Genomic DNA, 15,678 nt, shown 5'->3' with positions numbered 1-15,678 from the left:
CGGCTTTCCCCTTGCAGTGTGGATTGAGCTATGCGACACCATGACAGAATGAATACTGTGTGGCACATGGATTCCCCATTGCTATGCCCACGTTTGCAGCTCCTGATGGAGGTGGCACAGGATTGGAGTTCTCATTGCTTCTGTACAGCATTGTGGGCTATCCCCCCGCCCCTTTTAAAGAGGGTCGCTGCCTGGCCCTGCCAACCTTCTGCAGTGTGTGCCTGTGGTTCCTCCTCATGACAGACGCACTTATACATAGACATGAGGGTGGTGTGGCTGTGAGGCCAGCGTGTGGCATGAGGGCAGCTGAAACCTGCGCAGGGACACTTTGGTGTGCGCTGTGGGCACTGGGTCGTGCGGGGGGGGGGGGGGGTTGGGCAGCATGTAACCCAAGAGAAGAGGCAGGGGTGTGTCCCGCAGGCAGTGCTTGTGCTTTGTTGGAGGTAGTGTGGTGCTTAGCTAAGGTGTGCCTTGCTAATGAGGGTTTGTCCAAAGTAAAAATTGGTAGGGGGGGGCCCACTCTTGCCGCTATTGTGGCTGAATAGTGGGACCTGGGAACCTGAAATGCAGCCCAGCATGTTGCCCCTCGCCTGCCCTATCCGTTTCTGTGTCGTTTCCAGAACTTTCTTGGGTTTTGCAGATTTTCACAAATGAAAACCTTAGCGAGCATTGGCGATATACAAAAATGCTCGGGTCGCCTATTGACTTCAATGGGGTTCGTTACTCAAAACGAACCCTCGAGCATCGCGAAAAGTTCGACTCGAGTAACGAGCACCCGAGCATTTTGGTGCTCGCTCATCTCTAGATTTAATACATTATAACTCTGCTGAGAAGGGTAAGCATGGCCCTGCTTTATATCCTTCACCTGTCTATGTGAATACTATTATGCAGGCTATTTCAGCACAAACTAGTGATGTGGATATGCAAAGCGATACACAAGTTGCACGTACTCTATGCAGCTTTTCTAGCTGTGATTAAAAGCAATACTGTTTCAGCTTCCCTCTTTTCACAGTTTGGTGGCCTGAAAGAGGATGTGGGATTTAGAAGACACGATTTGCAGAAAGTTACTGAAACTGTCTAAATGTTAAGACGTGTATTAATGGAATAAAAGAAAAAATCATTCCTATGCAGGATTCAATAAGTAAATGTGAGCAGTCTATTCATACTTTGCAATATAAAGCAGATAATCTAGGAAATAGACTAAGGAGAAATAATGTGCAACGGCTGGGCGTTCCAGAGGTGGAAGGATCCTATCCAAGAGATTTTTAGAGGGATGGCTGGAATATCCGAAGTATGCGACAATTAACTGCACAACAACCTAGCATGATCTATAGGAGATCTTTGATATGAACCCTAGAGCTTTAATATAATCTGTGGCACCTAACCCAGAATTTTATCTTAATCTGTTGGGCATCTAGTTTTCAATTGTCTTTGGACTCTTAATGCATGCTAGTCAATTCAGGAAAACTTTAAGGCCTCATGTCCACTCAAAAAATACAATCCGCGCAGAATCTGCCGCGGATTTCCGCGGCGGATTTCACGCGGATTTGCTTTAAATGGCATTTTTTTTACATGCAGATATCCACACACATTGCTATCAATGTGATAGCAATGTTGCAGATCCGCGCGGATTCTGCGCGAAATCCGCAGGAAATGGAGCATGCCGCGTTTTTTCTCCCGCGCACGAAAAACACAATTCTTTTAAAATGCCATCCACGGGTGCAAAAATCAATTTAATGGACCCGTGGATGGCAATGATTCCCTATGGGCACAATCCACTGCGGATTCCGCGGCGGAATTCTGCCGTGAAATCCGCAATTCCATTTACCCAGTGGACATGAGGCCTAATAGTCCTGGACTATGAAGTGAGCCCACTCATCTCAGAAAGGATCTATTACTGGAAACTGTCTCTGTACCTCTTTGAGGGCTGTCCACTGGTGACATTCGTATTTCATCGTCAGTGAATAAGTCCCAAAGATCATTCCGTCTGCAAACCTGATGTGAGAACTGATCAGTTTAGTACTGTCGGCTCATTCTTTCCGAACAGGAATCAGTTCTCCATCCTGGTTTGATTGGTGTTTTGTGTAAGTTTGTTTGTATTAGCCCTGGTAATTTTTAATGATTATTAATAGAGATGAGCGAGCACCAAAATGCTCGAGTGCTCGTTATTCGAGTCGAACTTCCCGCGATGCTCGAGGGTTCGTTTCGAGGAACGAACCCCATTGAAGTCAATGGGCGACTCGAGCATTTTTGTATATCGCCGATGCTCGCTAAGGTTTTCATTTGTGAAAATCTGGGAAATTCACAAAAGTGATGGGAACGACAGAAACAGATAGGGCAGGCAAGGGGCTACATGTTGGGCTGCATCTCAAGTTCCCAGGTCCCACTATTAAGCCACAATAGCGGCAAGAGCGCCCCTCCCCCCCCCCCCCCGCACTGTCAGCATAAAGATCGTTCTCCTCTGCCACAGTTGTAACAGCGGTGGCAGAGAAGAACGATGTTAGCCCATTGAATTCAATGGAGCGGGCAATACAGCCGGCTCCATTGAAAGCAATGCGCTGCGGGCGATCGCGGGATGAATTGTCGGGAAGGGGTTAAATATATAAGCCCTTCCCTGCAATTCATCCTGAAATGTGTAAAAATAAAAAACATATATATATACTCACCTTTCCGCTGGAGCCGGAGTTTAGCTGCGGCCGCCGGCAGTTCTCCTGAACTGCTTCTCTATACTATTCAGCAGCCGGAGCTTTAAAATCCCCGCCTGCTGAATGAGCTGCCTCTAATTGGTCACAGCCTGACCAATCAGAGGCAGGTCTCACTCACACACCCATTCATGAATGGGTGAGTGACTGCTGCCTCTCATTGGCTCAGCGCAGGGACGTGGTGCTCGTCTCGAGTAACGAGCATCTCAAGCACCCTAATACTCGAACGAGCATCAAGCTCTGACGAGTATGCTCGCTCATCTCGAATTATTAATAAAATTTGGATATTTTTTATCAGTAGTTTTTATTGGCATTTTCAAAAGGCATTCAGCATGTTCAAGTATACAGTATGTTGGTTTTCATCATTGACTTTTTAAAACATTGCATGCTACATCTTTATGGGGAGGGAAAATAAGGAGGTGCGGGGAATAGGGAAAGGGGGGAAGTAGAGTAAGAGAACAGGGAAATCTATAACTTAACCTTAACCTTAAGGTGCCTCCAACATATCTGTTCAGCATTTCAAACAGCAAATATTAGGACATATAGATTTAGATTTAGCAGTTTCCGTTTAGATTAAACAGTATAAGAAAATTGTGTACAGGGAAGAGAAATATTGTCGGTTACCAGAACGAACACCAGAGCAACCAGTTTTATTATATCATGAGAGAAGTTTAGAGGATGGGCACAAGCGGTGGAGGGGGGAAGCAGACCAAGAGTGGGGAAGAGCTTGTTGGTGGCTAATCAAATCCTGTCTGCATTTTTGTTGCCCGGATCCACACTGCCCAGTCTTTCTTGAACTGAGCTAAAGTATCCTTTTGGTTAGCAATTTGTTTCTCGCAGACACAATTTAGAGTGACTGCATCCTGCATTTATTCTATGGAGGGAGTATATTTAGATCTCCAATTTCTTGCTATTAAAATTCGTGAAGTATGGAGTATGTGAGATACTATTACTCTGTGGCTCCTAGGTATGTTTTCTTTGCCTATAAGGAGCAAGGCTAGGTCAGGTTCAAGTTTCCTCAATGTAGGTATCAGGTTGGATATATATTGTGAGATCCTGCCCCAGTATTGGGGTATCTGAGGGCATGATCAGAATTTGTGAAGCAGGGACCCTGCTTCCCCGCATCCTCTCCAGCGAAGGGGGGATACGTCCTTCCACATTTATGACAGCCTTAGTGGAGAGCAATACCATGTAGTCAGGAGTTTTTGATATTGTTCCCAGTGAGAGGCGCAAGAGGTGGATCTATGAGCCCATTTTAGGGCCTCGCACCACATCTTTGGAGAGAATTTTTTTGTTCAAGTCCCTTTCCCCATTTAAGAAGTTGACCGTCTTCTTAAAAGACTGGATGCCAGATAGACAGGTATATATAGATTTTGTGAGTTTTTTCTGTAGTGATATGTTTGCATTTAATAAGTCATTTAGAAGGTTTGGTAGCGTTGAGGAGAGGGACTTGCAGGCCCCTAGAAAGCTACAGATACCTAGGTATGTGTAATGTTCAGAAGGTAGAATTGCATATTTCTCTTGCATCTGATAAAAGGAAAGCATGGTGTTTCCCTGGTACATGTCAGATATATTAATACATGTTCTATATAGCCAGTTGTTCAAGGAGAGGTCTGGAATTAAGTATTTTAGGCTGAGAAGGGGAAGTGGGACTTTTGTTGACATTTGCAGTTCCAAATTTAGCCCCAAGCCCAGTGTGTTCCATGCCTGCAAAGTAGCTTTTACCATAGGAGGATATTGCAAGGCATCCCGAGTCTGTATCAAGTTTTCTAGAAGGTATGCTCTCCAGTTGGTTATGCCTGTTAGAGCTGATTCAATGGGAGTCCACATTTTGTCTGCCTCCGTGTTGCACCAGTGTCTACTCTGGTCGATTAGGAAGGCTTTATGATAGTTACGGAGGTTGGGAAGGCCCATGGTCCCCAACTTCAAAGGTCTTTTCAGAATAGAGAATGCCACCCTGGGTTTTGCTCCCCTTAATATGAACTCGCTCATTTGTTGGTGAAATTATAGAAAAATAGAGTCAGGCATGGACACAGCGATAGTTCTAAAGAAATATAAAATACGAGGGAGAATAAGCATTGTATACAATATCACCCTGCCCATCCAGCTAGACTCAAATTTGGCCAGGCGATCCAATTCTTTTTGTATTGAAGTTTTCAGTAGAGGGAAGTTTGCTGATGGGAGGTCATCAGCTGAGGGAGTTAAGATTATGCCCAAATAGGGCAAAGCACATTGCAATGGAAATGTAGTTCTTAGGGACTCTTCATCCGCTTTTGATAAGTTAATACCCATCATTTGCGATTTGGTAGAGTTTACTTAAAGGGGTTGTCCCGCGGCAGCAAGTGGGTCTATACACTTCTGTATGGCCATATTAATGCACTTTGTAATGTACATTGTGCATTAATTATGAGCCATACAGAAGTTATAAAAAGTTTTTTACTTACCTGCTCCGTTGCTAGCGTCCTCGTTTCCATGGAGCCGACTAATTTTCGCCGTCTAATGGCCAAATTAGCCGCGCTTGCGCAGTCCCGGTCTTCTTCTTTTTTTAATGGGGCTGCTCGTGCTGGATGCCGGCTCCGTGTAGCTCCGCCCCATCATGTGCCGATTCCAGCCAATCAGGAGGCTGGAATCGGCAATGGACCGCACAGAAGCCCTGCGGTCCACTGAGTGAGAAGATCCCCGCGGCCATCTTCAGCAGGTAAGTAAGAAGTCACCGGAGCGCGGGGATTCAGGTAAGCGCTCTCCGGTGTTCTTTTTTAACCCCTGCATCGGGGTTGTCTCTTTGAAAAAAAAAAAACCATTTCGGCGCGGGACAACCCCTTTAATAATTGGAAATGGCTCCAAATCGCTGCAGAGTAGACACCACCTGGGGAAGAGAGGCCCTCGGATTTGTTAAAGTTAGTATTACATCTTTGGCAAATAGGTTAATTTTATGCGTAGTTGTCCCTATAGGGATGCCATCAATGTGTGGGTTGGAACCTATTGCCTCCACCAGAGGTTCCATCAACATTGAGAATATGAGTGGGGATAATGGGCACCCCTGGCGTATGCCATTAGTAATTTGGAACGGTTTGGATAGCATTCCGTTTGACAGAACACAGGCTGATGGGGAGGTGTAGAGAGCGGTTATGGCTGAGAGGATCGTCCCAGAGAGGAAAAATCTTTCCAGCGTTTGGCGCATAAACCCCCAGTGTACTCTGTTGAATGCCTTCTCCGCATCCAAGGCGAGGAGCAGAGAAGGCATCCGCACAGCGCCGGCCCTAGCTATAAGGTTAATCAATCGTCTTGTTCCGTCCGGAGCTTGACGTCCTCTCGTAAAGCCCACCTGGTCATTTTTAATAAGAGGGGGCAAGATGGGGAATAGTCGGTTGGCTATTATTTTAGCGTACAGTTTAATGTCCGAGTTGAGGAGTGAGATGGGTTGAAAGTTACCTGGTGTCGCAGAAGAATTATCCTCATTGGGATTAGTAACTATAGTTGCTTTTAGGTTTTCCGGAGGGGTGTTGCCTGTAGACATTATGTGGTTAAAAAAATTGCATATATACGGGAGCAAAACTGGCTTAAATAGTTTAAGATATTCATTCAAGAATCCGTTTGGGCCTGGCGATTTGCCCATTTTCAGTGACCAAATAGCCCATTCTACTTCCTGCGTTGTTATACAGTGACTTAGCTCTTGTGTTTGTTTTTGCTGGAGAGAAGGGGGAGATATGTGTTGATTAATTCCTCATTAGGTTGGGGGATGGCTTTGTCAAGGCTTAGAATATTTGCTAAATTCATCAGCGATTTCTTGTGGGGTGTAAACCCTATTATTCATTGTCTGAGATATTAAATAAGGGATTCTCATATTTGCTCTTGTTGCTTCAACTCTATTGGCCATTAATTTGCCCGCCTTATTATGTGAGTGGAAGTGTTGCATTTTAAGTCTTTTTAGGTGGTTTTCATGGTCTATTGCAATATGCGCTTGTAGTTCCGTTCTTGCTTTTTTTAGTGGAAGTTAGTTTCCCGAGGAGGGGTCTGCTTTATGGTCTAGTGTGGTTATGTTGTGCTGTTTTTTATAGTATGCTGTTTGCTGGATAAAAAGGCCTCTTATAAATGCCTTGTGTACATTCCATAGCAGGAAAGGATTGGTGGAGGGAAGAGAGTTGAGGGCAAAGAATTCAGTAAGCATCTTTTTGGTAATAGCAGAGTTATTTTTGAGAAACATAACGTAAGTGTTATTTCTCCAAATGAAAGTGTTTGTGGGCGAGTGAGGCATGGGGAGGGATAAAGTGATCAGGGCGTGATCCGACCAGGTGATGTCTCCTATTTCACACTGCTCCACCATCTGCCAGAGTCATTTAGTTGTTAGGAACATGTCAATAGGAGAGTAGGTGTTGTGTCTGTGTGAGAACAATGTCTAGTCTCTCTCAGAGGCATGTTTGCATCGCCACACGTCATATAAGTCCTTTTTTCGTAGCCACTTGGAGAGGTGAGAGGGATGTCTGCCACCCTTCGATGTGGAGTCCAAATCTGGACTTTGGATAATATTAAAACCCCCACAGATTAGAAGTTTGCCTTTAATTAAATGCGAGATCTGTTTCAGGACGGTATTTAAAAAGGCGAGCTGTGCGGTGTTGGGGGCATAGACTTTCACTATGGTGAATGTCACATTGTGGACTTACATACCAAGGTGGCAAACCTTCCCCTCTCATCTAGAACCTCCTGCAGCAACTGGAAGGCAATAGTTTTTTTTTATTGCAATAAGGACTCCCGCTTTTTTCTTTGGGCCGTTGACATAGAAAATTTTGGAGAAATCCCTTGTTGGTCAATCTATTGACGTCAGATTTTTGGAAGTGGGATTCCTGAAGGCAAACTACTTTGGCTTTGAATCTTTTAATTTCTCTCCACAGAAGGGATCTTTTAAATGGGCTATTCAAGCCTTTTATATTAAGAGATAAAACATTCAGCGCCATATGAGCTGTAATAGTATTGCATTAAGGAAACCGCATCCTAGGGGTAGTTACACCTGAAATGCAAGTTAGTGTAGATTATCAGCGAGAATATGAGCAAACAATTAGACACCCTTTGGGGAACAAAAAACTTTGGATAAATGTAAATAGGAACATAAACATAATCGTGCAGTGATTCATACTGCGCAAACTTGGGGAAAGTCTGCAGGAATATGGTGGCAAAACCTGTTCTTTTAGAACTGCTGATCAGCAAGGTAGCCGTTCAACTTGTATCTCTCCCCTCCTGAGTGATCTTGGGAGAAGGGTTGTTCCTCTGGATCTGGTTTTGGTCCGACCGCGTTGGACAAGGAATGTTCCACTCCTCCGGTAATTCCAGACCTTTGTCAAGTGTGGAAATTACATGGGTTCTCCCATTCTTTGTAACGATAATTTTAGTTGCGAAGCCCCACTTCTATCTTACAGCATGGTTTTGTAAGGCAGAAGTTATGAGGGCCAATTTCTTCCTTGCTGCTATTGTAGCTTGGGAGAGGTCGGCATAGAGTGTAATGTTTTGGAAAGGAGCCGGTAATGAAGGCATTTGTCTTCAGGCTCCCATGAGTTAGTCTTTGATATGAAAAAAAGTGTATCCGGGCAATTACATCTCGAGGGAAAGATGTCGGGACGGATTGAGCTCTTGGTAGTCTATGAGCCCGGTGAATGGTGAGATCGATAGGGGAACATTGTGGGATAACTGCCTGGATTAGACTTTGTAGGAATGCAGTGAGCTCAGTAGGAGGTGTGGATTCTGGGATGCCTCTAAATTTAATGTTGTTCCGGCAGTTCCTGTCCTCAATATCTGCCAATTTGTTTCGCAGGGTTTCCACTTCGTCTTCTAAATTGTTATGTGAGTCCACTAATGAATTGTGGGCTGATGCGAATTCTCCCATTTTACGCTCTGTATGGTCCACCTGTTCTCCCAGTTCTTCCACAGTCGCATTTATGCCCGCGAGGCTATTGGCAACGTCTTTTTGTATTGAGGTGTGTAAAGCCAGCATTGCTTCTTTCATGAACATTTCAGAGGCTCCTTGGTTGTGAGCTGGTATATCCTCCAACGACAGCTCAGTTGGTTCGGGGTTGTTGGAGCAGCGAGCTTGCTGTTTTAATGGGCTAGAGGAATTCGATTTGTTATTCTTAGTCGCTTCAGAGCTGGGTGGTGAGTGCTGTATACCTCTTTTACTACTTATTGCAACGAGGTTGGTAGAGGGTCTATAGTGTGGGATACTATGAAGACATTTATACATGATCATTATATACAGAAGATTAGCCTACATAAGTCTAAATTTCGGGATCTTGGGACGTCATTCACTAAAGAACTTTATATGCAGAGCAGCCGTATACACACACACACACACACACACACACACACATATATATATATATAACCAGGCCCTCTGTGTATTGAAGATGTGCTAGTCAGCAGGGACAGCTGTGTGGGTATGCCTGGAGGAGCTAGAATCCCCAGACACATTCAATTCTTTGCTGCAAGCTGGGGCTGGAAAGCTGGAAGCCAAAACTGCTGCTGAGAGAGCAGAGCTCAATACCAAAGCAGTGCTGCTGCCAGAAGCCAGAGCTAGGCCTGGTCCTAAGAGAGAGAGGCTGAAAGCCTGATGTTTCTGGATGGGGTACGGCCACAAGACTCACTGGGAAGGACGCCTTCAGACTAACACCCCATTGGGTACGTGTAGTGGTGTTAGGCCGCTGTGTTAGTAGTGAGGGAACTTCTATTTATTTAGTATCTTGATGGGCAAACGTTTATTATTTTTCGTAGCACTAAGGGTATGTGCTGCCAGTGGCTTATGTGTTTCCACTGGATTTCCTTTCTACCACTGAAAATTGAAGAAACTTTGTAACTTTTTTTTTACGTTTATGCAATCGGCGTTATCCATTGGATAATGGCGATCATGTGACTGGGGTCCGCACAACGCGGCCTCCGATGACAGCTGCTGGCTATCGGCTACCGGAGCTAGCCAAGAGCTAGGAGCTGTCACACTCACAGACCCCGAGGTTTTAGTCTACAGGGCCAATGTGTTTTTACAGCCCTGTAGCATACCCAGAACATGAAAACATGTATGGGTCGTCACTATGTATGGGATGAAATTTTGGAGACTTTTCTTCTTTATTTTAAATATTTGTATGCTTGTAAGTTAAGTGTGGACTGTGAAGATTTTAATGAGTATTTGGCTCGGGTGCAAGGGCCGCATTTGTCTGATAATCAGAAGGATGATTAAGGGATGGTGCAGCAACACTCCCTAATGACAAATCAATTGGGTGATCTTCCAAATGTATTTTTTAAGTGCTACCAGGATATGCATCTGCCACATTTATGGACGGTGTTTAATGAATGAAGTTATACTTCCACCATCAATGAAAGATGCTATGATTTTTTAAATTCCTAAACTAGGAAAGGATTTGTCCCTTCCTGATTCCTATCAATATCTCTGTTGATCACTGATGTTAAAACTTGGTGAAAGTACTTGCGAGTAGATTACTTTCAGCAATGATTCATTTAATACATGAGGATTAGTCTGGTTTCATGACAAACAAATCTGCTATCAATTTAAGGAGGTTATATCAGAATGCAGGCGATTATCTAGTTTGGGAGAGCAGGGCTGTTTTGACAGTGTGAGGCCTTAGTCAGACGGGCGTTTTTTGCCGCGATTTGCGGATCGCATGACGGATGCGCATCCGCAAATCGCGTGACCGGTGCACGCAAGTCGCCCGCAAATCGCCCGAAAATCTGCTCCTAGCCGCGTTTCATTAGAAACGGGCCGGAGCTGTCCAGCGCATTGCATTCAATGGAGACGGCAATACAGCCGTCTCCATTGAAAGCAATGCGCTGCGGGCGAGCCCGGGATGAATTGTCGGTAAGGGCTTAAATATATAAGCCCTTACCTGCAATCCATCCTAAAATGTGTTAAAATAAAAAAAAATTGCATTCTCACCTTCTGCCTGCAGCTCCGGGCAGCCGTCCTGCAGTGGGTGTGAAGGGGGTGTGAGTCAGACCTGCCCCCTGATTGGCTCAGCGCTGAGCCAATCAGAGGCATGCCTCACTCACACCCATTCATGAATTCATGAATGGATGTGAGTCAGACCTGCCCCTGACTGGCTCAGCGCTGAGAGGCAGCAGTCACTCACCCATTCATGAATTCATGAATGGGTGTGTGAGTGAAACCGGCCTCTGATTGGTCAGGCTGTGACCAATCAGAGCAGATCATTCAGCAGGCGGGGATTTTAAAGCCCCGCCGGCTGAATAGTGCCGAGAAGCAGTTCAGGAGAACTGACAGCGGCCGCGGCTGGACTCCGGCTGCAGGGGAAAGGTGAGTATACAATTTTTTTTTATTTTAACACATTTTAGCATGAATTGCAGGGAAGGGTTTATATATTTAACCCCTTCCCGACAATTCACCCCGCGCACGCCGGCAGCCCATTGCTTTCAATGGAGCGGCTGTATTGCCGCTCCATTGAATTCAATGGGCAAACATCGTTCTTCTCTGCCACAGCTGTTACAGCTGTGGCAGAGAAGAATGATTTGTCTTCTATATGTTCTCAATGGGGTCGGCGCAGCTGCCGCCGGCCCCATTGAGCGCATATACAGAAGCGAACAGGAATCGCAGATCGCAGATAGGTGCGATCTGCGATTTTTTGTTCTATAATTTTTCGGACGAGCGCATAAAAAGCGCTCATGTGTCCGATACCATTGCGAAGCAATGGTTTAAAAAAATCGCCGGACGCATGCGCATGCGCAAATCGCGGCAAAAAACGCCCGTCTGACTAAGGCCTCAGTTGGCACAATTTGTGGGCTGTTTTTCATAGGATTGCTTTTTTGAGAAATTTGTAGCATGGGTTAAACTACTGTATTTAATGCCAGGGACAAGCGTGAGGGTAAATGGTTATATTTCTAGATGGATGGTAATAACGAGGAGAACAAGGCAAGGGTGTTACCTGTCACCTCTTCTTTGCCTTGGCAATCAAGCCCCTGGCTGGTTTGATAAGGCAAGCACCTTATATAGTTGGATTGCAGTATGGAGAAATTGAGAGTGTATCTCACTATATGAATCCTATTATGTCCATTTATGATATATTTTGTAAGATGTCAGTTCTTACTATTAAATTGGGGATTCTTTCTTTGGATCCCTAGCCAGTGGACTATTCTTTGGGGCATACGTAATTATAAATAGTGGAGGAATTAAAATATTTGGGAGTTGTGGTATCTTCTAAGCCTTAAATTATATTTCTGCCAATCTGCTTCCATTAGTATGAAAGCTTGAGGATAAGGTCAAGGTCTGGAATTGTCTCCCATTGTCAATAATTGACTGGGGAAATCTTATCAGAATAGTTTTCATACCACAAATTCTTTATATACTTCCATATTCTCACGTTTGGATTCCATCATGATATTTTTATAGGCTCTATGCGATATTTAGGAGCTTATTATGGAATTAAAAATCTGCAAGGAATTAAATTGGAAACCCTTCAACGGATAAACGGTCTGAAGGGTTGGCAATTCCAAAAGCCTGGATATATTTTCTGGTGTATAAATTGCAACAGATGAAGGGGTGGAGAGAAAGAAATGGGGTGGGGTTGAATGGCAGATTGGAGTCTAAAATGACAAGTTGTAGTCCCCCTATAATGGTATGAGAGAGGGAGTGAAAGGAGAAAAAAAGGGACTATATCCGACTATTATGTTAATAATTAAGTTAAGTTATAGAATAAATTTAAACAGATTTTGCAATTAGATGGATTTATTACATATACCCTTCTCTGGAGGAACCCTAAATTGCCAGTTTTTTTTTAGGTTGGAGGAATTTTCACCATAGGAGAAGAGAGAGGTAATCTTTTTGAAACAGGTACATTGTGTTTTTTTTATATATAGTATTGAACAATTTAGAGAGCTTCATGATGTTCCCGATAATTATTTTTTCCAGTTCTCTCAGTTATGACATTCGATTTCTGCTCAGGCCCAGTCAATATCTGTGTTACAACCTTTGGTGAATTTTCTTCGGTGTTCTGGAGCTACAAAGGGTGTAAAATCTTATTGATATAGATCAATGCTTTCTTCTTAGTTACAGCAATTCCAAATAAAGGTAAAAGAGAAATGAGGAAAAGATTTAAGCCACATTAGTGAAGATAAATGGCCTGTAGTGTTATGTATGATTCTAATTATATCCTTAACTGAAAGTCAGTGAGCATCGCAATTGCAATTAGTACATGGAGTTCATTGTACTCCCTTAAAGTTGTTTAACACCGGTATTAGATTAAACTCAGACTGCCCAAAATGTTACATGGATGGTGCAGATTTAATGTGTAATTTAATGCAATTAGAGCATTAGGGTACTCGAGATGCTCATTACTCGAGACGAGCATCACGCGGTACTCAAGTCAATCCCATTTCCTTCCCTGCATGTTTAGCGCCATTTTCTAGCCAATAGACATGCGGGGAAGGCATTACCACTTCCTGCTGTGACGTGCCAGCCCTCTCGCCCCCCCCCCCCCCCCCACAGTAGTGAGTGGCTGGGCCGATCAGGTGACCGCTGAGTACTTAAAACAGTCCTGCCCGCGGCTCGCCTCAGATGCATGCTGGCAGAGGTTAGGGAAAGTGCTGCTGATATAGGGAAAGTGTTAGAGTAGGATCCTGTCTTCAAGAACCCCAACGGTCCTTCTTAGAGCTACTCTTCATAGTGTGCATTACTGTTGTGGCTGGCTGGGAGCAGTAGTGCACCAATTATTTTTTTTTAAGTATCTCGGGCTGTGGAGGCCATTTCAGCTGTAATGTTCTGTGTCTGCAGTGCTGTCGGCAGAGTTGAGGGAAAGAGCTGCTTATATAGGGAAAGTGTTAGAGTAGGATCCTGTCTTCAAGAATCCAATGGTCCTTCTTAGGGTTACATCAGACCGTGTGCATTATAATTGTGGCTGGCAGGGAGTAGTAGTGCATCAATTTTTGTATTACGCATCAAGGCCAGTTCCCAGTCTGTCAGTAATAGTGTTCTCAGCCTGCAGTGCCGTACCACCAGCTCTCACCGTGAAACTGCTCTCTAACATTTCCTAGCCTACTGCAAACGACTTCGATTATACCATTCTGTGTCTGCAGTGCATAACACAGAGTGTAGGGACAGGCACTTCTATAGGGAAAGTTATACACTATACAGTTCTGATCCTCCGTGCAAGAACCCCAACGGTCCTTCTTAGGGCTACATCTGACAGTGTGCATTATAGTTGTGGCTGGCAGGGACTAGTAGTGCATCAATTTTTGTATTGCGCATCTAGGCCTGTTCCCAGCCTGTCAGCAATAGCATTCTCAGCCTGGAGTGCCGTACAACCAGCTCTCACCGTGAAATTGCTCTCTAATATTTCCTAGCCTACTGCAAACAACTTCAGTTATACCGTTCTGTGTCTGCAGTGCATTAGACAGAGGTCTCACCGCTAAACAGTACTGTAATATTTCCTGGGCCACTGCAAAGTATTTCAGCTCTGCCGCTGTGCAGAGCATTTCACAATACCTTTTCCTTGGTGGGGTTGAGATAGCCACAGTTACCAGCACTATCCACTGGCTTTAGAGTCTTCGTCCACTCCATATAGCCTCTATTATCTACAAGTCTCTGCAAGCGGTAAATTATTCTTAGGTATCAGCGCAAGACAGCGGGTTAATTTTTTCAAGTCACAGCATAGAGCCTCCGCTATCTACAAGTCTCTGTGTGCGGTGAATTAAGCCACAGTTGTCAGTGCTGTACAGTGGGGTAATTTATTTGGGCCCTGCTCTATTTTTAATCCACCATGATAAGGAGTAGGGGTAAGGGTCAAGGACACAGACGTCCAAGTGAGGGTATGGGCACAGGCCGAGTTCCTGGGCGTGGTGAATCACAGCCGGCTGCTGCAGGATTAGGAGAGAGGCAAGTTTCTGGGCTCCCCTGCTTCATATCACAATTTACAGGTCCGAGTGGTAGACATTTATTACAAGCAGAGCAGTGCGAGCAGGTCCTGTCGTGGATGGCAGAAGACGCCTCCGACAATGTATCGACCGCCCAGTCTTCTATGCAGTCCACTACTCCCAGCTTAGGGACTGCAACTATGAATCCTTTGACTGCTCAGCCTTCCTCCCAGCCTCCTCACTCCATGAAAATGACATATTCTGAGCAGGCAGACTCCCAGGAACTGTTCTAGGGTCCCTGCCATGAGTGAGAAAAAACGGTTCCTCTCTCACCTGTGGAGTTTGTCGTGACCAATGCTCAACCTTTGGAAAGTTCCCGGAGTCCAGGTGATGAAGCTGAGGACTTCCGGCAACTGTCTTAAGAGCTTTTTGTGGATGAGGATGATGAGACACAGTTGTCTGTCAGTGAGGTAGTAGTAAGGGCAGTAAGTCCGCGGGAGGAGCGCACAGAGGATTCGGAGGAAGAGCTGCTGGACGATGAGGTGACTGACCCCACCTGGTTTGCTAAGCCTACTGAGGACAGGGCTACTCGGTCCCCAGTCACCACTATTTTTCCCGGTGTGCCGTCCAAGCCCTACACCAGCAGTCTCCCGCAACATCAATCATGCCCTCACCAACGCGATAAATGGGAAGGTCCACTTAACCACAGACACGTGGACAAGTACTGACAGGCAGGGCCACTATATTTCCCTGACGGCACATTGGGTGAACTTGATGGAGGCTGGGACCAAGTCAGAGCCTGGGCCTGCTCACGTCCTACCCACACCCAGAATAGCGGGTCCTACCTCGGTGCTGGTATCTGTGGCGTTTTATGCCACCTCCTCCAAACCCTCCCGCTCCTCCTTCTCTGCCACCTCTACCTCACAATTAAGAAGTGTGAGCATGTCACCAGCAGTCGGTATGTGCTGGGCACGGCAGCACAGCGGTGGGCAAGCATCAGCAGGCCGTGCTGAAACTAATCAGCTTAGGTGACAAGAGGCACACGGCCCCCGAGCTGCTGCAAGGTCTGACAGAGCAGACCGACCTCTGGCTTTTGCCACTGAACTCCCAACAGGGCATGGTC

General features: G+C 45.3%; 1 protein-coding gene across 1 annotated transcript in view; it reads left to right on the top strand.

The window, feature by feature from the left end:
- Positions 1-15,678, top strand: part of LOC136631356 (B-cell receptor CD22-like) — a 70,471-nt gene that overhangs the window by 11,394 nt on the left and 43,399 nt on the right. The window contains exon 2 of the mRNA XM_066605622.1: positions 12,486-12,537. The gene's annotated coding sequence lies outside the window, so the exon portion shown is untranslated. The remainder of the gene's footprint in view (positions 1-12,485; positions 12,538-15,678) is intronic.

Source organism: Eleutherodactylus coqui, chromosome 6, assembly GCF_035609145.1.
Source record: "Eleutherodactylus coqui strain aEleCoq1 chromosome 6, aEleCoq1.hap1, whole genome shotgun sequence".
Lineage (NCBI taxonomy): Eukaryota > Metazoa > Chordata > Amphibia > Anura > Eleutherodactylidae > Eleutherodactylus > Eleutherodactylus coqui.
Note: the sequence above shows the minus strand (reverse complement) of the source record. Positions and strands in the feature narration are given on the sequence as shown.